At 38.7% G+C, this 25,918-nt stretch overlaps 1 protein-coding gene across 6 annotated transcripts in view; it reads right to left on the bottom strand.

The window, feature by feature from the left end:
* LOC118910765 (histone H2B type 1-C/E/F/G/I-like) overlaps positions 1 to 25,918 on the bottom strand; it is a 64,620-nt gene that overhangs the window by 36,165 nt on the left and 2,537 nt on the right. Inside the window, exons 2-3 of one of the 6 annotated variants that reach the window (XR_008994318.1) lie at positions 13,173 to 13,308; positions 8,926 to 12,544 (exon numbers count right to left, since the gene is read on the bottom strand). The exons of 2 other annotated variants lie outside the window; for them this stretch is intronic. The gene's annotated coding sequence lies outside the window, so the exon portion shown is untranslated. 3 more of the 6 variants (XR_008994319.1, XM_057493857.1, XM_057493855.1) reach the window with 3 other exon arrangements.

The raw sequence follows: 25,918 nt of genomic DNA, 5'->3' as shown, positions 1-25,918 counted from the left end.
CTATGGGCCTTTGGTCAGACTAAGACTGTTACTGTATATCATGTGACTGGCCATTTGCCTTTGGCATCCCCAGGAATGATGAAACAGATACATTGGCCCAGGTGGTCTGGGTAGTTGGAAGGCCTGCCTGTGTGATGTGGCCCAATGGCTACACCAGCATTTGTTGCACTCAGGGCAAAAACAAATGTGGGCTGCAGCCTGTAGGTGGGGCTTGCCACTGACCTTTGAAGAAGTCCTCAGAGCACTGAAGGAGTGCTTTATGTGCTCTAAAAGGGGCTTAACATCAAGTCCCATAGAAACATGGGACAATAGTAAGGGGGCCAATACTCCTTGTCAGGTGGCAAATAGACTATATTGGGCCTCTTCCCATATCATAATTACATTGGTGTGGCATGACTTATGTGGACACAGCTACTGGACTATTGGTTGCTTTCCTGCATGTCGTGCAGATCAGCAAACCACCAAGAGGGGCCTGGAGCATCTCTTTGCAGCCAATTGCTGGGCTCAGGTGATTGAGAGCGATCAAGGCACCCACTTTACTGGACATGCGTTACAGGGATGGATGCAGCAATTAGGAATAAAGTGGAATGTCGAGCCGGTCTGAACTGCCAGCCTGATGACACAGTCTGGACAGTCGGATGGAAGGGACTGCACAGCGGCCTTCCCAGAGGAACAACCCTGATATACCTCCTGCTCAAAATGCCACTCCTAATAAATTTGCTTATTTCAGTTTCAATTCAAGCTGCCCTTTCAGGAAAGAGGCCATATCCAATTCTTCTTGAAAATTTTGGGTACTTGCCCTAAAGGAAATTGGAAAAAAGCACCACTCTCCTTGTGATTACCCCCGATGGTCAGAAAGTGAGACCCCATGAGCATTGGACCCAAGTTTATGGGAAAAAGATATGGAAAATTTACCTGTGTCATGGTTCCTTCCCCCGCCCCTACGTGGCCTCCAAATAACATACTCAATGATTAATGGCAACAGGTGGGTTCAGAGAACAAGTGATATTCTGTGGCTACAATCCCCATTGTAAGTCTTATTGAAAATAGGTCCGAGGCACAGTCCAAAAAACTTGTCCTTGCCTGCCAAAAGGTCATTGTGTTCTTTTAGAGAGAGCCTCTTGTTTTCTTACTGGAGATGAAGAATGGGAGTATAACTAAGAAAGAATGAGGGCCCTACATAAAAATGATAAAATAGTGAACTTTACAGAGTCATCTGTAAAGAAACCAAGAATCTGGCACCTACCTAACCTTTGTAAGATTTTCTGGCTGTAATAACTAAAAACAAAGCTTACTTAGGAACAATTTAACTGCTAAGACCTGCCAAATGATTTAATCTCATTCTCCAAACTCATGTAACCATGCTATGTGTCAATTAAATGATTAATATCTGTACTTCATGTAATCAAAGAACATATAATCAAGCTGCTACTTCAAATTAAAGGCCAGGCTCAACTTTTGCTAGTGTCTGTGTCCTCATTCATTTCAGTCAGTCACCAACATCGTCCATTCTTCAGGAACTCCTGGACTCGCTGGAGCTGGACTCCGGCAGTGGAAATTTCATGTACCCTATAATCCTACCAGGGCAGGCATAATATAGAGGTACAACAGTTTGTTAAAATCTGGCCTGAATGGGATTAAAGATGGCATCATGAGAGGTGAGACAGAGGCTTCCTCCTAAAACCGCATACAATTTGAAAATAGATTTGATGCAACTAATCCTGAGACAGCAACAGGAAAGAGGACTGCACCAGAGTGCACACACCTGGAGAAAATAGACATCACAGAACATGGTAACGTACCAAAGCTGTGGCCCAGTGGGACCCAAGCCCTTTCCCTAACCCAGCTCACTTGTGAGAGGAAGAGAAATGGAGCAGGAAGGGAGTGGAGGTCTGGAACTGCTGAACACCTAAATCTGGAGATCTGCTGTGGGAGCACATACCTACATGTCATGGTGCTTTCATGATACTCACATGATTATGGGGTTGGAAAGCTAAGACAGGCAAAATTTCCGGAGAAACTGAGAATCCAGCCACTTCTGGAAAGCAGGGATCCATATCCAGCTGCTCTGGGACAAAAGCATATACCTGTGTGTCCAGCCCACTGATTCAGGCAGCAGAAACAGGCATAGCAGCCAGGAAGCAGGAAACAGCTCTTTCCTCCCCCCATGCACCAATACCACTCCCCTGCAAACCCCTGACATTGCTTCAGGGGCTGAGCAGCTCCAGAGAGCAGAGTGTCTGAAAACTAGAGGGCCCCATATACAAATATGAAATGTCAAAGGAACCTGGTCCAGAGTAAAATTAATATAACTCCAGAGAAAGAGTTAAATGACATGGATCTTATGACTCTTCCTGAAAGTAAGTTCAAAATAAAAATTATCAACATGCTAATGGAGGTACAGAAAGATTTCCAAGAACTCAGGAATGAATTCCAGTCAGAGATCCAATCATTGAAGAACACAATGGAGGGTATTAAAAGGAGGTTGGATTCAGTGGAGGACACGATAAATGAAATAGAAACTAGAGAAGAGGAATACAAAGAAGCTGAGGCACAGAGAGAAAAAAGGATCTCTAAGAATGAAAGAATATTGACAGAACGGTGTGACCAATCCAAATGGAACCATATTCACATTATAGGGGTACCAGAAGAAGAAGAAGAGAGAGGAAAGGGGATAGAAAGTGTCTTTGAGGAGGTAATTGCTAAAAACTTCTCCAATCTGGGGAAGGAAATAGTCTCTCAGGCCATGGAGATCCACAGATCTCCCAACACAAGGGACCTAAAGAAGACAACACCAAGACATATAGTAATAAAATTGGTAAAGATCAAGGATAAGGACAGACTATTAAAAGCAGCCAGAGAGAGAAATAAGATCACATACAAAAGAAAGCCCATCAGGTTAACATCAGACTTCTCAGCAGAAACCTTACAGGCCAGGAGGGAGTGGCATGATATATTTAATGCAATGAAGCAGAAGGCCCTGGAACCAATATTACCTTATCCGGCAAGATTATCATTTAAATTTGAAGGAGGGATTAAACAATTTCCAGATAAGCAAAAGCTGAGAGAATTTACCTCCCACAAACCATCTCTACAGTCTATTTTGGAGGGACTGCTATAGATGGAAGTGTTCCTAAGGTTTAATAGCTGGCACCAGAGGTAATAAAACCACAGTAAAGAAAGTAGAACAGCTAATTACCAAGCAAACGCAAAATTATATTAACTGTCCCCAAAGTCAATCAAGGGATAGACAAAGAATACAGAATATGGTACCTAATATATTAAGAATGGAGGAAGAAAAAGGAGGAAAAAAACAAAACCTTTAGATTGTGTTTGTAACAGCATATTAAGTGAATTAAGTTAGACTCTTAGATAGTAAGGAAGTTAAACTTGAACCTTTGGTAACCACGAATCTAAAGCCTGCAATGTCAATAAGTACATACCTATCGATAATCACCATAAATGTAAATGGACTGAATGCGCCAATCAAAAGACATAGAGTCACTGAATGGATAAAAAAAACAAGACCTTTCTATATGCTGCCTTCAAGGGACTGACTTTAAACTCAAAGACATACACAGACTAAAAGTGAAGGGATGGAGAAAGATATTTCATGCAACTAACAGAGAGAAAAAAGCAGGAGTTGCAGTACTTGTATTGGACAAAATAGACTTCAAAACAAAGAAAGTCACAAGAGACAAAGAAGGACATTACATAATGATAAAGGGGTCAATCCAACAAGAAGACATAACCATTACAAATATCTATGCTCCCAACACAGGAGCACCCACATATGTGAAACAAATAGTAACAGAATTAAAAGGGGAAATAGAATGCAATGCATTCATTCTAGGAGACTTCAACACTCCACTCACTCTGAAGGACAGATCAACCAGACAGAAGGTAAGTAAGGAGAGAGAGGCACTGAACACCACACTAGAACAGATGGACCTAACAGACACCAAAGAACTCTACACCCAAAAACAACAGAATAGACATTCTTCTCAAGTGCACATGGAACATTTTCAAGAATACATCATATACGAAGCTACAAAAAGAGACAGTAAATTCAAAAAGTTTGAAATTGTACCAACCAGTTTCTCAGACCACAGAGGTATGAAACAAGAAATAAATCATGCAAAGAAAATGAAAAATCCCACAAGCACATGAAGGCTTCACAACATGCTCCTAAACAACCAATAGATCAATGAACAAATAAAAACAGAGATCAGGCAATATATGGAGACAAATAACAGCAATAATTCAACACTGCAAAATCTGTGGGACGCAGCCAAGACATTGCCAAGAGGAAAGTATATTGCAATACAGGCCTACCTCAAGAAAGAACAATCCCATATAAGCAGTCTGAACTTACAATAAGGAAACTAGAAAAAGAACAACAAATCAGGCCCAAAGTTAGTAGAAGGAGGGATATAATAAAGATTAGAATATAAATAAATAAAATTGAGAAAAATAAAACAATAGAAAGAATAAATGAAAGCAAGAGCTGGTTCTTCAAGAAAATAAACAAAATACATAAACCCCTAGCCAGACTTATCAAGAAAAAAAGAGAGTCTACTCATATAAACAGAATCAGAAATGAGAAAGGAAAAATCACTATGGACACCACAAAAATACAAAGAATTATTAGAGAATACTATGGAAAATTACATACTAACAAACTGGATAACCTAGAAGAAATGGACAACTTTCTAGAAAAATACAACCTTCCAAGGCTGATCTAGGAAAAAACAGAAAATATGAACAGACAAATTACCAACAGTGAAATTGAACTGGTAATCAAAAACCTACCTAAGAACAATGTCCCTTGACCAAATGGCTTCAGCACTGAATTTTACCAAACATTCAGTGAATACCTAATACCCATTCTCCTTAAAGTTTTCCAAAAAATAGAACAGGAGGCAATACTTCCAAACTAATTCTATGAGGCCAGCATCACTCTAATATCAAAACCAGGCAAAGACACCACAAAAAAAGAAAATTACACACCAATATCCCTGATGAACAAAGATGCAAAAATACTCAACAAAATATTAGCAAACCAAATTCAAAAATACATCAAAAATATCATCCATCATGATCAAGTACAATTTATTCCAGGGATGCAAGGATGGTACAACATTCGAAAATCCGTCAACATCATCCACCACATCAAAAAAAAGAAGAACAAAAACCACAGGATCATCTCCATTGATACTGAAAAAGCATTTGACAAAATTCAAAATCCTTTCATGATAAATACTCTCAACAAAATGTGTATAGAGGGCAAGTACCTCAACATAGTAAATGCCATATATGACAAACCCACAGCCAACATTATACTTAACAGTGAGAAGCTGAAAGCTTTCCTTTAAGATCGGAAACAAGACAAGGATGTCCACTTTCCCCACTTCTATTCAACATACTACTGGAGGTCCTAGCCTTGAAAATCAGACAACACAAAGGAATAAGTGGCATCCAGACTGGCAAGGAAGAAGTTAAACTCTCCCTGTTTGCAGATGACATGTATTGTACTTTGAAAACCCTAAAGAATCCAGTCCAAAACTACTAGATCTAATATCTGAATTCAGCAAAGTTGCAGGATACAAAATTAATACACAGAAATCTGTGGCATTCATATATACTAACAATGAACTAGCAAGGAGAGAAATCAGGAAAACAATTCCACTTAATACTTTTTGTTGCATACAAGTGCATCAAAAAGAATAAAATACCTAAGAATAAACCTAACCAAGGGAGTGAAAGACCTATACTGTGAAAACTGCAAGACACTCATGAGAGAAATTAAAGAAGATATCAATAAATGGAAACACAGTCCATGCTCATGGATAGGAAGAATTAATATTGTCAAAATGACCATACTGCCTGAAGCAATCTGTAGATTCAATGCAATTCCTATCAAAATACCAACAGTATTCTTCAATGAACTAGAGAAAATCATCCTAAAATTCATATGGAATCACAAAAGACCTCAAATAGCCAAAGCACTCCTGAAAAGGAAGAACAAAGCAGGGTTATTACACTCCCCAAGTTCAAGCTCTACTACAAAGCCACAGTAAACAAGACAATTTGGTACTGGCACAAGAACAGACCCATAGGCCAATGAAACAGACTAGAGAGCCCTGATTTAAACCCAACCATATATAGTCAATATAATAAAGGAGCCATGGACATACAATGGGGAAATGACAGCCTCTTCAACAGCTGGTGTTTGCAAACTGGACAGCTACATGCAAGAGAATGAAAATGGATTATTGTTTAACCCCATACACAAAATAAACTTGAAATGGATTAAAGACTTGAATGTAAGTCATGAAAGCATAAAACTCTCAGAAGACAACATAGGCAAACATCTCCTGAATAAATGTATGAGCAGCTTCTTCCTGAATGCATCTCCTCGAGAAAGGGAAACAAAAGCAAAGATGAACTCATGGGACTACATCAAACTAAAAAATTTCTGTACGGCAAAGGACACCATCAACAGAACAAAAAGGCATCCTACAGTATGGGAGAATATATTTGTAAATGACATATCTGACAAGGGGTTAACATCCAAAATATATAAAGAACTTACATGCCTTAACACCCAAAAAGCAAATATCCTAATTAACAAATGGGCAGAGTATATGAAGAGACAGTTCTCCAAAGAAGAAATTCAGATGGCCAACAGAAACATGAAAAGATGCTGCACATCACTAATCATCAGAGAAATGCAAATTAAAACCACAATGAGATATCACCTCACACCAGTAAGGATGGCCATCATCAAAAAGACTAAGAACAACAAATGCTGGTGAGGATGCAGAGAAAGGGGAACCCTCCTACACTGCTGGTGGGAATGTAAGCTAGTTTAACCATTGTGGAAAGCAATATGGAGGTTCATCAAAAAATTCAAAATAGAAATACCATTTGACCCTGGAATCCCACTCCTTGGTATTTACCCAAAGAATACAATTTATCAGATTCAAAAAGACATATGCACCCCTATGTTTATTGCAGCACTTTTTACTATAGCCAAGATATGGAAGCAACCTAAGTGTCCATCTGTAGATGAGTGGATAAAGAAGAAGTAGTACATATACACAATGGAATACTATTCAGCCATAAGAAAGAAACAAATCCTACCATTTGCAACAACATGGATGGAGCGCTGGAGGACATTATGCTCAGTGAAATAAGCCAGGTGGAGAAAGACAAATGCCAAATAATTTCCCTCATTTGTGGAGTAAAACGATGAAACAAAACTGAAGGAACAAAATGGCAGCAGACTCAGAGACTCCAAGAATGAACTAGTGGTTACCAAAGGGGAGGAGTGTGGGAGGGCAGGTGGGGAGGGAGGGGGAAGGGGATTGAGAGCTATTATGTTTAGTACATGTGGTGTGGGGGATTACAGGGAGAACAGCATAGCACAGAGAAGGCATATCGTGGATCTACTGCATCTTACTACACTGATGACAGTGACTGCATTGGAGTATGGGTGGGGACTTGATAATATGGGTAAATGTAGTAACCACATTGTTTTTTCACGTGAAACCTTCATAAGAGTGTATATCAGTCATACCTTAATAAAAAAAAAAATCTGTCCTGACCTCAGACACCAATTTTCTATGGGGTTAATCAGTTTGCCTATGGACAGTGCTGTGGCATTTGAATAAGAAGCCACATAAAGGAGCTTTGAGCCCTGTGGATATGCTCACACACCTTGCTGCCTCCTATACAATTGTACATCCAAACCAGAGTTATTGAGCCAGGAAATTGCCAGAAGACCAGCATCCTGTGGCCAGCCCCTACTGCCTTAAGCCCTGGAGACACTGTTGAATGGACCTGGCCCTGGACATTTCTACACTTGGACCAATGATGGCTAGTCCTTCTGGTACCTCACATGAAAGGCCTGGAAGCTGGCCTCCTGTGTATTCCTAGAATAACAGCTGAATGACCCCCAAGGGTCACAGTAGTGTACCCAAAACGTACAGGAGGTAAGAGCATCTTGCAGGGACATTTTGTTTTGTCTTTATGGCCAGTGCACATACCTCCCATAGCTCTATATATTGACCCATCTATAACTCTCACAGGGAGGGTGTTGAAAGTCTGGTATACTAGACCAGGACAAGATCCCATTTCTGCCACCGTTTTATCACAAGACCACTCTCTTGCATGTATCCTACCTGATGGATGAGATTTGCCGATGCTGGTGTCATTAAAATATGTATCTTATCACCCTTAAGGTTATTTTCCCCTACAGTGTTTGTGGCCTGAATGTGTCCCCTGGCTGCAGTTGCCGCATGATTGCTCTGAACCCTCAGCTACTGCCTGCCTATGGAATGAAAGAGCTAAGGACTTAATCTGCATAAGACCTCAGACCTAGCTGAATCCCTCAGCTTGAGGATTGTCATGATTTTATTGCTGTTACTATTTTTTGTCATTAGTAGTCTGGTGATAATGCTCCAGTTTCTTGCCCAGGGACCACTGTGGAAGAGGGGAATGAGTAGACTGTAAAACGAGATTTTTGGAGGTGTGCCCTGCGGGTAAAATTGTAACATTTGCAAAATACTTCACCTGGCTTTGGTTCATTTGCATATCCTCAGGGACGGAGAGAAGTTCATCTCCATGTTAATGGATAATTACCTGGGCAACTGAGGGTGTGTCTGAGTCTGAGGGGTGAAGGGAGGGGCTTGCTTTCTTGCTTGCTGCTTCCAGAGCAGAGGAGAGAGAAGGCACTGGACTGCAGTTTGTAAGCAATAAACGGGTTTTAAGCTTTATTTCTACCTTTGACTGTTTTTGGTTTTTAGAGGTATTTTGTCCCAGGATTTCCTCTCCCCAGACTTACACAGTAATTCAGAGTCACATGAATATTGTGAGTGTAAGGTAAATTCTGGCCAAAATAAGCAGGCTAAGAGAGGCAACAAAGGGCCAGGTAGTTTATTTGAGCGCAGTTCCCAGCAAGGTTTCCCAGTCTACAGAAATGGAGGCTGGGGAAGTCGCCCCCAGCAGGGCAGGCAGCAAGTTTTTAAAGAAGGAAGGGGAAGGGAGAGCAAAGGTATACAGTGGCATGAGGATTGGCTCGCCTAAGGTACGTGGGGGTCTCTCATTGGCTTTTAGCCAGGTACTGGACAGTTATCACTATTCTTCTAGCCTGGGGAGGGCTCTAGTTAGGAATGTTATCTGATCAGTTTCTGGAATGTTGTCAGGCCCGAACCTGTTGGTCTCTTTGCCTTGTTTGGTGAGGCCTGAGCTTGTCCAGCAGGCTCACCCCTTCCCCTGGTGACTCCAGCCTTTCATTCTAGCCTTTTGGTCATAATGGGTGCGAACTTGATCTGGTTACTTCCAGCAGACAAGGGGTGTCATGGGGGCGGGATTCCTAGCATGTATTTACATTGCTCTGACTGCAAATATCCTGCCTTGCTTTCTCTAGAGGCTCTCACTTTACTCTGTCTAAGCTTATGGTCCTTGTCTCATTTTTCTCTCTATAGGTAGAGACTCTAGCTGCTGCTAGGGAAAAGGGGCGATGACTGCTCTGGCTGCTTCATGCTGAGAGGGGGCGCAGTAAAGGGTGCAGCTAGGTTTCCATCACTGGTCAGTTGAGAGGGCCTCAGAAGGTTTGCGCTTATATTCTGGAAGGACAAACTTGATGAGATTAAGAATGCATGGCTTAATATGAGAACTAGAAATATGAAGAGTCTAATTGAGAATCATAGCCAGGTGTCATGGGGAAACTAGAATTCTGGGTGGAGCTTACATCTCAATGACTAGTATTAGGATTTAGTATAGATAAGACTGCATTATTAAAACAATACTTTTCTCTAAAATCACCTTCATTTTTATTAGAAGTAATCAGGTTAAGAAAATAAGTAACATTTGGCTTTATTATTTGCATAAGTGCAGCAAGAAGAGCAATTGATTACATAGGCTTTTTAAAATGTGCTTTGCTGGAACGTTTTGTAAGGAATTTCAGATTGAACTTTTAAAGCCTTCTCGAGGCTAGACAGCCAAGCTAGACCTGCCATCATATTTTGCCTGCAGTACCTCTAGATTTGGGTGAATTCTTCTCTTCTTGAGGTCCCCAAGACATCTTGAGGTTCCTGAACCAGCCAGGAAATGACCTTCCTTACTCACCTGGTAAGGCTGCTGGGAACTTCATAAGCAAGGTACCAGGCCAGTTCTTTCAAGGGGCTTCGTTGGCTTTATAAAGCCAACCTTAGTTCCTTAAAGCTGTTCATATCTGAGTTTACACATGTGTCTCTCAGGTATGACATTCCAGTCAAAGCTTTGGTAATATAACTAGTGTTTTTAATTAGTCCATTTACAAGGAAAGTAGATTCTTATTGAACTTGTGCAAATAAACATACTGCCATGAAATATAAAAATAGTCACTGAGAGTTTATAAATTCTGGAGGGATCAGGTAGAAAGATAAAGTTTCAATTCTGCTTATAAAGGCAGTCATTTACTAAACTGTTGTCAGCTTAAGAGAAAAAGCTTAAAAACACTTTATCAGCAACATTTGAAACAAAAAGCCACAAAATCATCTTCTTTAGTTTACTGAATCTTATGTAACTAATACCTGTTCTGCTGAAATCTAATTATTTACTAGCTTAAGAGTAATAAAACAGTGACTATAAGTGACAAAAGACTTACAAATGACAATGGTTAAAGATCTCATGAGAGCCTACTGTAAGACAGTTGACATAAAGAAATTCTGATATTTCTGTAACACAAAACGTTCAGTAACAAAGTTTAGCATTATTCTTTTTGACAGTGCTTTCCAGGTAATTAAGCAGGTAATTATATATCAGATAAATATGCTATATTAGCCAAATGCTTTCTCCAATGAGAAAAAGTTCCTCTGACATGTTCCAGGGGCTCTCTGGAAAATATCAGAGTTAACTAGATGTAAAAGTACCTTTTTGAATTTGATTTTGGGAAGCTGTTAAAAGTTTTAAGGCACTTGCTTAAATAGCCTAAATAGAATTATATGTCACTATGAAACAATACTTATCTATTTTAACCAGAACGACAACAAAATACCTCAAAGGCAAATAAAGGAGGTTACACAGTTGTTAGCATAGTTTAGCTTTTAGTCCTTGTAATATTAAGATCTCGTTTTCTTAAATACTCGGACAACTCATTGAGACTTTAAGCATGAGAAACTGCTTTGATAAAACACTTAGAAAATCTTTCGCAATCTTTCAACATTAAGAGAAGACTAACAATTTAAGAAAAATTTGTTTTTCTAACTGAAAACAAAATTCTAATTTTGCTGTGTACTTGACATCGTCTCATTTGCTTTAATTTCACATAGCATGACTATATTAATTTTTCCACAAGCTTTCTACAACTTTCCTTTTACATTCAGTGTTCTCTCTCTTTAAATAAATATGTGTACTTTAGAAAAATTACCTTCTTTTACCCTTAACAGAACGGATTTCCATTCTTTATACTTTCTCTTATTAAAACACACATCTTTTTTTTTTTGCAAGTAGAGATGTTTTCTTCTTTAAGTAGTTTTAATTAGACCTTAAAACTATTAGGAACTTTAATTTTCAGCAAACACTGAGAAGTAGGCTATTGTAAACTGTTAAACTAACATTCTTTAGATTGACAAATTTATGAACACATTTTATAATTTCTGTAACCATCAGCTTTACAGCACAATCTCTCACTAAGCACAAAATATACCTTCTTAACTTAGCAAAACTTTAAGGTTTCAGGTTACTACAAAGATTCTCAGGCTGTAGGTAGGTATACACACTGTAACACACAATTATTATGGTGTTCACTTGCCACACTTTTTTAGTTCACTCATTCCTAACAACTATGCTAGATTACTTACAAAACTTTTACTGAATATTAGACAAAGTCAAGCCTCTAAGCATTTTATTCTTGAAAGATTTAGCAGATAACATCAACTTAAATGACTTTAGGTAAACTTAGGCAGCTGATACCATAAGGGCATGTCCATTTCAGTTCAACTTAAATTAGCATTAATGCTTAATATTTTCTATTAGAATTTTCTGGAAGTTTTAGAATGCCCAATTTTCACAAGTGCTTGTCTTTAAGTCAATTCTATTAATAACATCCATAGGTAGAAAAATCTTTTTCACTTACATACTTTTTCATTTACACACTTTTTCATTTCACATACACACAAACATATAAATTGAGACATAACAACTACAGTTAGCAACACTTTTCATATAAAAACATATACACAGACAGAGAGATATAAAGATTTGAGTTACTGATATTTAATCGCTTTCTTTCTTTTTAGCTTCTTATCCATGGCTTCTGGAACCAGAGGGCAGGAGGAGCGTGTTCTGGTGGGGGAAGAGGGCGGTAAAGGCTGAAGGAGAGGGGGAGGGGGTGGTGCAGCTACCAGAAGAGGAGAGGAGCAGGATGACAGCATGGTTGAGATTGTAGGACTTTAAGATGGCAGCAACACAGGGAGGACAAAACTTAGAGATGGTGGTGGAGAGGGGTGTGGGTAGCGAGCTGAGAGAGGTGGGAGACTAAGGTTCTCCAGCGGATCTGAAAAGGAAGAAGGACTGGGCAGAGTAAGAGGCTGACAATCTTTAACTGGAGATCGGGCCAGGAGAACTTGAGTCATTGAACACTTAGCATAAAGGTCTGGGTGGGAGCACAAAGTCCAAAAAGCCTGCACATATGAGATTTCACCCCACTCTCTGCTCCAGTGGCAATAATTAGTCAAGTCAGTGAGGAGGCTAAAATCGAAAGTTCCCTCAGGGCACCAGTGAGACTGATTGTCCAAGGGATACTGAGGCCTGGCCTCAGAGCAAAGAAAGACTAGCTTCTATTTGTGAACTTCCTGGGACAAATATAGAGTAGCCAAATTAGAAATGAGACACCACAGTGGGGTCTGAGCCTCTACTTTCGAGGGCTGGTTCCCCATGTCTGCATCATCCCCCCCAACTAATCCCACTGAGAGGAGCGCCCAGCGTCCCAAGCACACCAAGTCAGGGGAGACATTCTGGGGGCCTGGGTCAGGGACGTCTCCCCCACCGCAGGGCCAGGGGCAGGCCAGATTCCTGCAGGGGGTGGGCCAAATGCCCTAACCGGGACGTAGCTACGATTTTGAATGGACCAGGTGAAACGGAGTTAGGAAGGGAGACAGACCAGGGGAAACTGAAGGACTCACCAGAAAATAGTCCACGGAACGGAGAGTAGGCTGAGGTCCTGGGTCGGGGAAGGATGGGGCAGGGCCGCCAGTGGCCGGTCGGGGCCGTGCGCTCACGTTCTTTCCCTGGATTTTGGCACCAAATGTAAGATAAATTCTAGATGAAATAAGCAGGCAAAGAGAGGCAACAAAAGGCCAGGTAGTTTATTTGAGCACAGTTCCTGGGTGAGGTTTCCCAGTCTACAGAAATGGAGGCTGGGGAAGTTGCACCCAGCAGGGCAAGCAGCAAGTTTTTAAAGAAGGAAGGGAGAGGGAGAGCAAAGGTATACAGTGGCATGAGGATTGGCTCGCCTAGGGTACGTGGGGGTCTCTCATTGGCTTTTAGCCAGGTACTGGACAGTTATCACTATTCTTCTCTACTTAGGAATGTTATCTGATCAGTTTCTGGAATGTTGTAAGACCGGAACCTGTTGGTCTCTTTGCCTTGTTTGGTGAGGCCTGAACTTGTCCAGCAGGCTCACCCCTTCCCCTGGTGCCTTCAGCCTTACAGTGAGGGTCTTTGAGAATCATTTGTGAATGTTTTATGAATTGCAGATTATTATGGATGTATGCATTTTTATATATTAAAGACGAATCTTATGCACTTATTTCACACTTGAAATGATTAGGATATTGTGGGTGAAATTGCCATGTTTGTAGACTATGTCACCTGACCTTAGTGTGTAGGTTTTCCCCCTGAAGTTACAGACATCCTCACTAACTCACCAAACTGAGCCTCAAAGTTTAGCCTATAGTGTTCACACTATAATTCTTTCCTAGTTCATGTTCTTTTTTAATGAATATTTGTTCAGCACACATTATGTCCCAGTAACTCTTTTAGGTGCCAGAAGTATAGCAGTGAACTAAACAAGAGTCATGCACTCAGAGTTTTTTTCTTCTAAAATGTTAACACAGTAACAGACATATAACACATGAAAAAGAGTGTCAAGATAATAAATGTTTGGGAGGACAACAAAGCAAAAGGAAGTAGAGAGTGTGTTTTTGTTTTCCACTTTAAATCAGATAATCAGAGAATTCTCAACAAGAAGGTGATTTTAACAAATGTGAGGAAATGAGGGAATGGGCCATTGGGGAAGAATTTTCTAGGCATAAGGAATAAGTAAAGAGGACTTAAGGTGTACATGTTGTGGGGAATGGGAAGGAGAATTAGTCAGGGATTGGAAGGTGGCCATGTGGCTGCAACTGAAGGAACAAGGAGGAAAGTAGGTTAACAGAAGTGGAGAGGGGGCTTTCCACAATATGTAGAATGGTATAATGGTTCTGTATTTTACTGTCACACATTTCAAATTCTTAGTGGCTTCAGAGAGCTGGGAGTTTTGGGTAATTATCTGTGATTCATCTCAAACCCTGAACTTGGACTTCAAAGGGACAATATACAAGAAGCTCTATCTGTATGCAAGTATCTTTTTACTTGCCAAAACCTCCCAGAGAGGTTTGAGGGAAAGAGGATTCCCAGGCAGAGTCAAGGCATCAGGGATCCCAGAGAAGTGCCAGACCCTTCTTTATAGATACAGGAACTTCAGACATTTTGCTCCCAACAGTTACTTTTTGCTCCAGAATAGTCTCCTTCTCCACAGCCCCTGAAATGAGCAAATTCCTAAGGGAGAATCACCAATTTTGAATCTGCTTCCAGCTGGGGTCACCAGGGACCACACAAACAAGGGCCTGTGCCATATAAGACTATTTTTCAAACACTTAAAGCCTTGCCCACCATTTGATCCATGTTTCCATTCTGAATCTCAAACTTTTTGACATTTCTTTAAATTTTTCTGGCTTTATTTGCACCCTGGTCTCAAGCCAAGAGAGCAAAATCTCTTATATTTCTTCTAATGGTACATGATCTATATAACATCCAGTGTACCCCATCCAACTTTCCTATTTTAAGTTTCTTATTCTTAATTCATGTATTTTTCTTGCTCATCTCCCTGTACAACTCAAAGTTCCCAATTTAGCAGAACTAATAAATATCAGAGGGGTGCTAAGAATACATACACATATGCTTATAATTAACAAACAATGGAAAGATAAATCATAACATTAAACATTGTTACCTATAAGGTGAGAGAGAGGCTACAAGATAAAGGAAGATAACCTCTTTAAATAAGCCTTGATTTGACCTTGGAGCTATGTAAAAATATTTTATGTTATGATAAAACCAAATTTTCAAAAGCCAAACCCCAAACATAAACAGCAAAATGAAGCAAATGGATCAGTGTATCAAAATAGTAGCATAACTACCCAGGAAAGAGTATTCCAAATACTTGAAAATGAGTAATTTGAACATTCCTGGTGTGACATAATCTAAGGCAGTAGTTCTCAAACTTTCTGGCCTCATGGCCATTTGCCCTCTTAAAGAAGTACTGAAGGTCCAAAGAGTTTGTATTTCCATGGGTTATAACTGTAAGATAAATTCTAGCCAAAATAAGCAGGCGAAGAGAGGCAACAAAGGGCCAGGCAGTTTATTTGAATACAATTCCCGGGCAAGGTTTCCCAGTCTACAGAAATGGAGGCTGGGGAAGTCGCACCCAACAGGGTAGGCAGCAAGTTTTTTAAGAAGGCAGGGGGAAGGAGAGAAAAGTATACAGTGGCGTGAGGATTGGCTAGCCTAGGGTACGTGGGGGGTCTCTCATTGGCCTTTAGCCAGGTATTGGAAAGTTACCACTACTCTTCTAGCTTGGGGGAGAGCTCTAGTTAGGAATGTTATCTGATCAGTTTCTGGAATGTTGTCAGACTGGAACCTGTTGGTCTCTTCGCCTTGTTTGGTGAGGCCTGAGCTTGTCCAACAGGCTCACCCCTTCCCCTGGTGCCTCCAGCCTTACAATAACTGCTGATACTCACCTTATTAGAAGTTAAACCTGAAAAAGGTATTTATTTTACAAATTAATTTTAAAACTATATTAATGAACCCATTTTATGTCAGCATACATATTTTATGAAAAGTAGCTATATTCTGCAAAATAATAAAAAAATTAGGAAAGTGTCATTGTTTAACATTTTACAAATATCTTTATTATCTGGTTTAATAGAAGACAGCTGGATTCTTGTATTTGTTTCTGCATTTAATCTGTTGCAACCCAATTGTCAAGTGAAAGACAGTGGGAAAGAAAAATAAATTTAGGATTACTAAGAAAATAAATTGAGCCTCACAGACTCTCCAGAAAGGTCCCGAGGAGTCGCCAGACCAAAATTTGAGAATCACTGTCTTTAGAACAAAATTAAAGGAAACAGTGAATTATTTATTTAATAACCACACTGCTGGTGGTACTGCTGGGGATGGCTGTGGCAGCACTGATATACAGGATAATCTGAGAATGCTCTGGGAATTAGTTTGGATTTCCAACAATGGCAGTCATTAGAATAACATTTGCTCTCCTGAAATGAAATTTCAGTGAACAAAGTATGAGTGAGTTTCTCAGGGAGCTCTTTTTTGATCTATAACACTGCTGGAGATGGAGCTTTCACTAATGTTAGTGCAACTGAACTTTAAGAGTGCAAGGATGGAAGCTTTCTGGGGAACATGATGCTGACTTCAGCAATGTCAGACACAATGAACTGGGAAAAGATGAATCATGAGACACACGGTGTCAACTTCTTATTCAGCTCATCATAGTATTTGTTCCAACTGGTTATCATTATGGATTTATGGCTTTCTACATGTTGAATCTATTCCAGTTAAAAACTAAACTCTTCTGTTTAATTTTAATTCTCAAATTAGTACTGCTTATGAGGTGGGGTCCCTTTTGAAGTTTTCTTGTCTCTTTCCTACCCTAACTCTTCTTGTTCTTACACTATCAACCCTTACTTTCAGCCAGCATGATATTCTAGACTCATCAGGATTTCCTTTGCCTCAAGTACCTTCAGTTCTTAAATAGGGTCCAAAATCCAGATACTGGAATGTATGTTAGATTGCTCTCCATGAACAGTGATACACCTGGCTGACTCGGGAGATTTCAAACCCACTTTAGTGACAAATCAAAAACCCTGTTTTTAAAGGCTAAGTGCATATTACTCTGTCCACTGAAAGTCCTTTGTCTTATTCTAGCATAATTTGTATATATATATTAGATTATAACATATTTTAGGTGCAATTACAAATTCAAGTCACATACATATTCTTAAATTAACTGAGGTATAACTTTATAGTTTTGTTTTTTTATAAGACAAGTGCCAGGATTTTAGATAGTTATATGTATCTTTAACTCATTTTTCTTCATGAGCTAATAGCTTAGTTTTTCTCTGCCATATAAGACATCACCTTACCAAAGATAATTTACTAGATTTGGGGTTGCCAATCTATGTTTAAAAAATAATAATAATTTCAGAAAGCACACAATGAACTCTTACCCAGGTGTGTGTTAAAAGAATACTCATAATTCATTAAAATTAGTAATTTTAATATTCCACTTAGAGCTTTTGGAAAAATATTGTCCACAGCTAATAAACACAAGGATGCTGTTTCTATGCGTTCTTTTTGCAAGTATAGTTCCAAATGATTTTACCAGTTATTATCATCTGTACAGCACTTATTTGGAAAGAAAATAGACAGATACAAACACATTATTATGTACACAATATCTTAATGTTCTACTAATTTAGTTTCAAAACATCTATTTAAAATGTTGGAAAAAATAAGTAAATTAAGATGAAGCTCCTATGCAATCAAATTAATATCAAGAATTACTTTTAAACGTCCAGTGTTACAATGTTACCTCTCAAATTTGAGTGGAAGAATTAGAGACAGTTCCACATTCTCAAAACACTGTTTGACAACAACCAACTAATAATAACAACCAACTAATAATAAACAATACTGTTTTGGATTATAATATATTTTAGGTGCAACTCCAAATTCATATCACATACATATTCTTAGTTTTCACTGAGGTATAACTTCATAGTTTTGTTTTTTATAAGACAAGTGAAAGATTTAAGACAGTGATCATTATCAAAGTTTTTTATGTAAGTGTTTTTATGCAAAACTTGAATATTTGCATGGATATGCCATGCTTACACTCTCGATTTTTATAATCTGTATTGTTTTAACAGTTAAAGTAGACATTACGAGGTCATTCTTAAATAGTTAAAACACACCAAAAAAACCCTTAAATTGTTAATGGATTTTTTTTTTTAATTCTGAGAAATATTTTGTCTCTCTGTTTTATTATAACACACACAAAATTATTCTTTTAAGGTCATATCTAATATAAAATTTCAGAAATTTATAATTACAGATCACTGAGAAGAAAATAATGTAATACAGTTTCCTGAAAGATGTAGTAAATACTTATTCAACTTTGAATATGATTCAAGGTAGCCTCCCCATCCCCTATCTCAAGATCCTAGTTTTGATAGACTTTTCATGAGATTTTTCACTATCTAGTTATTTGTCTTGGCATATTGCAAATTAAGCATATGAAGTCACTGTAACTCAGGGGGGGAAATCCTGGGGTAAAATACCTTTGAAACTGAAATCAGTCAAAGGGAGAAATAAAGTGGGAGAAACCCATTAATTGCTTACAAGCAGTCATCCACTTCTGCTTGCCTGTGTCTCTTCATGACTGCAGAAGGGTCTCTTCATGACCCAGCTGCAGAAGAAGGGGACCCACTCAATCTCTCAGGTCCAGATATGCCCTCATTCCCCCTTGTAATTACCTATCCATATGGAGATGCACTAACACCAGGTGAGAGATTCTGGAAATATTGTAATTTTACCCACAATCACTTATATATTTTCACAAGCAATTGAACGAATGCAAAATTTTGCATCAAGTGGTCAATTGATAAAATGGCATTTTTTGTTCTTGAGTGATAAGGTAGTTCAGAAATTTACCGGCTAAATACTTAAGAAATACATAAACAACCATATGTTTCTTTATCTCTTTCTTTTTCTTTTAAGACTTTATATTTTAGATCAGTATTAGGTTCACAGAAAAATTAAGAGGAAGTTATAGAGATTTCCCATATACTTACATACATTGCTTTCCCCCTTATCAACATCTCTCACCAGAGAGGTAAATTTGTTACAATCGATTAACTTATATTGACACTTCATGATCTCCCAAATCTAAGTTCACTGTTGGTGTTGAACATTTTATGGGTTTGGATAAATATATAATGACATGTATCCATCATTATAGTATCATGTAGAGTATTTTCACTGCCCTAAAAACTATGATACACCAATTCATCCCTCCCTTACTCTTAACCCCTATCTTTTCACTATCTCCATAGTTTTGCCCTTTCCAGAATGTCACATAGTTGGAATCATATAGTATGTAGCCTTTCAGATTGACTTTTTCACTTGGTAACATGCACTTAAGGTTTCTCCATGTCTTTTCATGGCATGATGTCTCATTGCTTTTTAGCCCAGAATGATATTCTATTGCCTGGATATAACACAATTTATCCATTCACCTACTGAAGGACATCTTGGTTGCTTCCCAGTTTTGGCAATTATGAATAAAGCTACTGTAAACATACAGGATTTGCATGTGCATAAGTTTTCTACTCCTTTGGGTAAAAAACATGATTGTGGGATCATATGGGAAGAGTATGTCGTTCTATAAAAACTGTCAAAGTGGCTGAACTATTTTGCATTTCCACAAGCAATGAGCAAGGGTTCTTATTGCACCTTGTCCTTGTCAGCATTTGGTGTTGCCATTGTTCCAGATTTTAGTCTTTCTAATAGGTGTGTAGTGGTATTATCTTTATCTTTTAATCTTTTATTTTATAGTGATGACAATCTATAATGTTACTTGTTATTTATTCCTTTCACAAGAAGGTTAGCTTTTCAAATGGTTAAAAAGAGAGTTCTGGAAAGTTTCATATATTTGTCTATAAATGTGTCATTGTTTTGACTTTATATCACCTTAAGTTTTAACCTTTCTCCTTTTCCAGATCCCTTAATGCAAAATTCAATTATATTCTGTAAGAAAGAAAGTCTCCTCTGCTTTGCAATGTTAGCAGTGATCCTCCTGACAATGATGACAATTAAAACAGAAGTGTTTTGATTTTGTTGAAATGTGTTTGATAGGCTAAGGGTAAGCCACAGGACAAAGAAACCTTGGAGCATAGAAGTAAAGAAATCACTGATAAAACCCTAAATGCTGGAAGGAAACTTAAAGCTCACTTTGTTAAACCCTACCCTTATTTACAGTTAAAATGTCTTTAAAATGTCACTTCGAAAACACAGGCAAAAATCTCTTGGACATAAACATGAGCGACTTCTTCTTGAACATATCTCCCCCGGCAAAGGAAAGCAAAAATGAACAAGTGGGACTATATCAAGCTGAAAAGCTTCTGTACAGTAAAGGACACCATCAGAAGAACAAAAAGGTACCCTACAGTATGGGAGAATATATTCATAAATGACAGATCTGATAAAGGGTTGACATCCAAAATATATAAAGAGCTCATGCACCTCAACAAACAAAAAGCAAATAATCCAATTAAGAAATGGGCAGAGGAGCTGAACAGACAGTTCTCCAAAGAAGAAATTCAGATGGCCAGCAGACACATGAAAAGATGCTCCACATCACTAGTCATCAGAGAAATGCAAATTAAAACCACAATGAGATATCACCTAACACCAGTAAGGATGGCCACCATTCAAAAGACAACAACGAATGTTGGCGAGGTTGTGGAGAAACCCTCCTATACTGCTGGTGGGAATGTAAATTAGCTCAACCATTGTGGCAAGCAGTATGGAGGTTCCTCAAAAAGCTCAAAATAAACTTACCATTTGACCCAGGAATTCCACTCCTAGGAATTTACCCTAAGAATGCAGCAGCCCAGTTTGAAAAAGACAGATGCACCTGTATGTTTATCGCAGCACTATTTACAATAGCCAAGAAATGGAAGCAACCTAAGTGCCCATCAGTAGATGAATGGATAAAGAAGATGTGATACATATACCCAATGAAATATTATTCAGCCATAAGAAGAAAAAAATTCTACCATTTGCAACAACATGGATGGAGCTAGAGGGTATTATGCTTGGTGAAATAAGCCAGGCAGAGAAAGACAATTACCAAGTGATTTCACTCATATGTGGAGTATAAGAACAAAGAAAAAACTGAAGGAATAAAACAGAAGCAGAATCACAGAACCTAAGAATGGACCAACAGTTACCAGAGGGAAAGGGACTGGGGAGGATGGGTGGGAAGGGAGGGATAAGTTGGAGGGTGGGAAGAAAGGGGGCATTATGATTAGCATGTATAATGTGGAGGGTGGCACAGGGGGGGCTGTGCAACACAGAGAAGACAAGCAGTGATTCTACAGCATCTTACTATGCTGATGGACAGTGACTGTAATGGGGTTTGTAGGGGGGACTTGGTGATGGGAAGAGTCTAGTAAACAAAATATTCCTCATGTAATTGTAGATTAATGATACCAAAATTTAAAAAAATCTCACTTCCTTGCTAAAAACCCCTTTCAAAACAATGTTTCCCTTTCCTCATAAATAAATCCAAACTAGTCTCCCTTGGTGCTAGTGTTTCCCGAGCCCTAAGTGCTGATATCTGTTTTGAAGAATTTGCCCATTCTTTTCCATCTGCCTTAGGACATACCACTCTAAGTCTTGCTATGTTCATCATATACATCATATATAGAGTTCCTTTAATTGTTGTATTTTATGATGTATGTCCTTTGGGACAGTGACCATGTTCTTTTGTTATTGCCTGTTTCTCCAAGGGTACACTCAGTGATAATTCCCTTTCTCTATTTCCCCACCCCACAAACCATTTATTTTCATTTCTCTCCTTTCAGTCTGTACAACATGTCAGGAAAGGACAGGAAAATGGAAAGTAAATTCTGAGGTTTGGGGACAGCTGTCCCAGGACAAGCAGTTGCAGTGAGCCTTATCTTCCCCAGAACATGTTCTTGTTCCAGGTCCAGCTATAAAGTTCTAGGAAGGGGAATTCTTCGACATCTCTGACTGATTTTAAAGAAGAGAAAGGACATATTTATGCATCAGGTGGAGCTGGTGGCCAGGGGAAGGAGGTTTCTGAGGCATATGCAGCAAGGTGAGTGTTGCAAAAGCTGCCCCAGGAGGTGGCTGTGGGTTCATTCCCTCTTTGGGATCACCACATCTCTGTATTGTATATTGAAGAGAATTGAGTTCCCATATGTTCTTAAGGTCTAGGGTACAAATAGGTGCTCTAGTATCACAGTGGACTCTAAAGAGGGGGCCAACTACTTCTATTTCAATGTCTTGCTTTGCTTTTTCTGTTCAAAAGGCTAAAGCTGAATGTGAACCTCACAGTCGCTGCCTTAGTTCAGGGCCAGTGAAGTGGTATATCTAGATACAAAGCTTTAGTAAAGGATAAGCTGGTCTGAGTGATAGCAAATGGAGAAGACTTCTGGGATAGTGACCCTTTGCCATCAAGTGTGGTCCACCTCTTCTTGGCATTAAAGCTCCTGATTTAGTATTCATAGTTCTACAGGTAAGCTTCTGGTAAGAAGAGTTTGAAACTATTCAACCAGGCACACAGACCAATTGGCTTACCCAGTGCAGATGCCTCTCAGGCTCTTCTCCAACTGATATATCAGCACAGCAGACTATTTCTGGGGAGAATCCAGCCTTCTTGGAATGCATTCCAGCTATTCCCAGCTTTGAAATGACCACTATGTACCTTCTGCAAGGGATGTAATCAGTGTCCACCTTCTCACAGAACAATACTGGCTCCTAGGCCCTTAGGGAGAATTACAGAAATCAGGCAGATTGTTTTTTGGTTGTTCCAGTGTTTAGGGGAAAGGTGTACTACTGACAATTAGGAAAAGACAAGGGATGCTAGATGTCCTTGAAGAACTGAATCATGTTATGCCTGACTTCAAAGTGTCTCAAAGTAGATCTGAAGGTAAAAAATCTGTTTATCTGATCCTAGAACCTAAGCACTTTACAAATAAACAGGAAGTGTGTGTGTGCTTGCAATTTAGTATGCACTGAATTTTCCAAGAATACAATCACTTTATAAAGATTGTATTTTGTTCTTTTCACGTCAACCAAGAATTGTTGGCCCCCCGGCTGATTCTACATATAGGTTCTCTGATGGTTAATTGTATGTGTTGAGTTGACTGGGACACGTGTTCCAGAGAGTTAGTCAGACATTATTCTGGGTGTTCCTGTGAGGGTATTTTTAGATGAGTTTAACATTTAAATTGGTAGACTTAATTTGTAAAACAGATTGTTCTACCTAATGTGGGTGGGCCTTATTCAATCAGTTGAAATCAGACATAGAAAAGGCTGTTCATCCTCTGAATAAGAAAGAATTACCCCTGTGTGACTGCTTTTGGACTGGGATATTGGCTTTTCCTGTGTTTGGACTCAAACTGAAATATGGGCTCTTTCTGGATCTCAAACCTGTTGGCATTCAGGCTAGAGCTGCTTGGTTCTCCTGGGTCTTCATTTTGCAAACTTACTCTGCAGATCTTGGGCCTTGTCAACCTTCATAATCACATGAGCCAATCCTTTGTAATAAATCTCATACTATATTTACACATGCACACACATATTCTGTTGGTTCTGTTTCTCCAGGGAACTCTAACACAGTTACAAATACCTAACTACTTTATGCTTTCTAGTGTAGGACCTAAGCATTTACATGTTGAGATCATCTCCTTTATTATTAAGATAAATCTCTTATTTAGTTTATATTTAATGGCAAGGTATTTTAGTGCTTTAAAAAATATGCATGCATTTAAGTTAAATGTTATTACCTGTGAATTTAATTTCAGGCTAGAGAAAGGGCTACTGAAATATTAGATATACAAAGGGAGCCTTGGGGATGACAGAATAACCACTTCTTTTCAGAAATTCTCCACTGTGACCTCAAGAAATGTGACCTATTAAGCTATGTAAGCATTGACCTCACATGATGCCAGTAAACACAGGTCACAAGCCACAGTGCTACTCCAAATGGCTGCACTGAGACTCACCTTGAGCCTCTGCCCTGTTCTTTGAAATTTAAGATTCTCTCCAAATTATTTTCCTTGGGATTCCAGCATTCCCTTATAGCTTTTCATAATTTTTCCATAAAAAATAATTGCTTATTTGTAATGTAAACACAGGCATTTGGCTGAGGGACTTATTCTCCCCTATTATCAGTGGGGAGTCTTATATACCTGCAGGATATGGGGTCATTTGTCCTCAGTCTATCCCCACCCAGTTCCTAGCATTGTTCTTTGCACCTTTCAGGCCCTCAATAAACTCATGTTGAGTTGAATCAGTCAGATTCATTGACCCTGAGGAATACTTACATGTATGTATGTTCAACTCTGTAGGAGTTGGTAGAAATTTTTTATCCTTACTCAAGTATGGGAAAATTTCCTTTTTTGTTGTTGTTGTTGTTGTTAATTTGTTTTGTTTTTTAATACCACACATTTGCTTTACCTCATGAAGTCTCCTAGTAGCACTATTTTTATAACTTGGCAATGCTATCAGAAAGGCAAGCCTCTGCAGTACAAGCTAAAATTATTGTATTAGGAAATGGATATTCTAGTCAGTAGCCTGCAGAAGTAATATAGATTTGAGATGGTTTGGACATTTATGGATGATGATATGTAGATGTTTTCTACATCAAGAAATCTAAAATGTAAGTAAGAAATGTTGTGATAAAATAAATGTACCTGGTACAATGTCATAACTGAAAGATGGTATACTGCATGAAATCTAGAAAGGAGTAAAAAAAACAGATAAGCTTTGTCAGTATGTTTTGTACAATCTCCATGGGAGGTAGTGCTCTGCTTCCAGTGAGGAACACAAATTTCTCTAGGCTGGACAAAGGCCATTTTCAGGTGACATAAGTTGGAAAAACTGTCCTTTAGGATAAGATTCTTTCATCATTTCTGTGCATCAATCTGTTCTTTCCTGTTCTATAAATTATTCTTTAGGGAACAAATATTGCCAAAAAACTATTTGGAGATAATCATGTGAATTACTGATGTTACTAGCTATACATTCCAGTGTAAAACAGCAAAGTGACATCCTGGTTTGGATTAGCTCAAATCAGTTTCCCAAGGCTGATCAGCAATGGCATAAATTAATCAAGATACTTTGAATAAAAAGCTTAGGCACCCTGGCTCACCATAGCGCAAATGATCCATAAAATCTAGCTTTGAGTTCTTTTTCTGTTTCAAGAATTTTAACTTTCTAAATACTGCAGTATAATGGACCTGATATATGAATGTTGTGTAGAGGGGCCACAAATTCCTTTTGCAGATTTTAGCCACCTTTCTCTTCCATATTCTTGTAGGCTTCTTCTTCCCTGACAATCCAAATCATTTAAGCAGTTTCTGATAGCTGAAACATATCCATGTGCATTTGAGTGTGCACACACACACACACACTTTCCCCAGGCCCAAATATATACGTGTTTACATAACTTAATCCCTCTAAATCCTCTCCCCATTTTCTCTGCTGAGTCTTTCATTCTATGAAACAAAACAATACCAGAATTTGCTGTTGACTATCTTCATTAATGGATAAATGGACAGAACCAAAGGTGCATAAAAACCCCAAAAGAATGATGAAATTATTATCCTCAAATACCTTGAAAGATGGTAATGAGATACACAAATGAAAAAAAAAATAATTTGTCTTCTAACAGAATTGAAGGAGGGATATACACACATACATATACATAAAGTATATACAAAATATACACATGCACTCATGTACATACACACACACATCCAGGCCAGAGAGCTAC

The sequence above is a fragment of the Manis pentadactyla genome, chromosome 16, assembly GCF_030020395.1.
Source record: "Manis pentadactyla isolate mManPen7 chromosome 16, mManPen7.hap1, whole genome shotgun sequence".
In the NCBI taxonomy this organism is placed as follows: domain Eukaryota; kingdom Metazoa; phylum Chordata; class Mammalia; order Pholidota; family Manidae; genus Manis; species Manis pentadactyla.
This window is presented reverse-complemented; position numbering and strand designations above follow the sequence as displayed.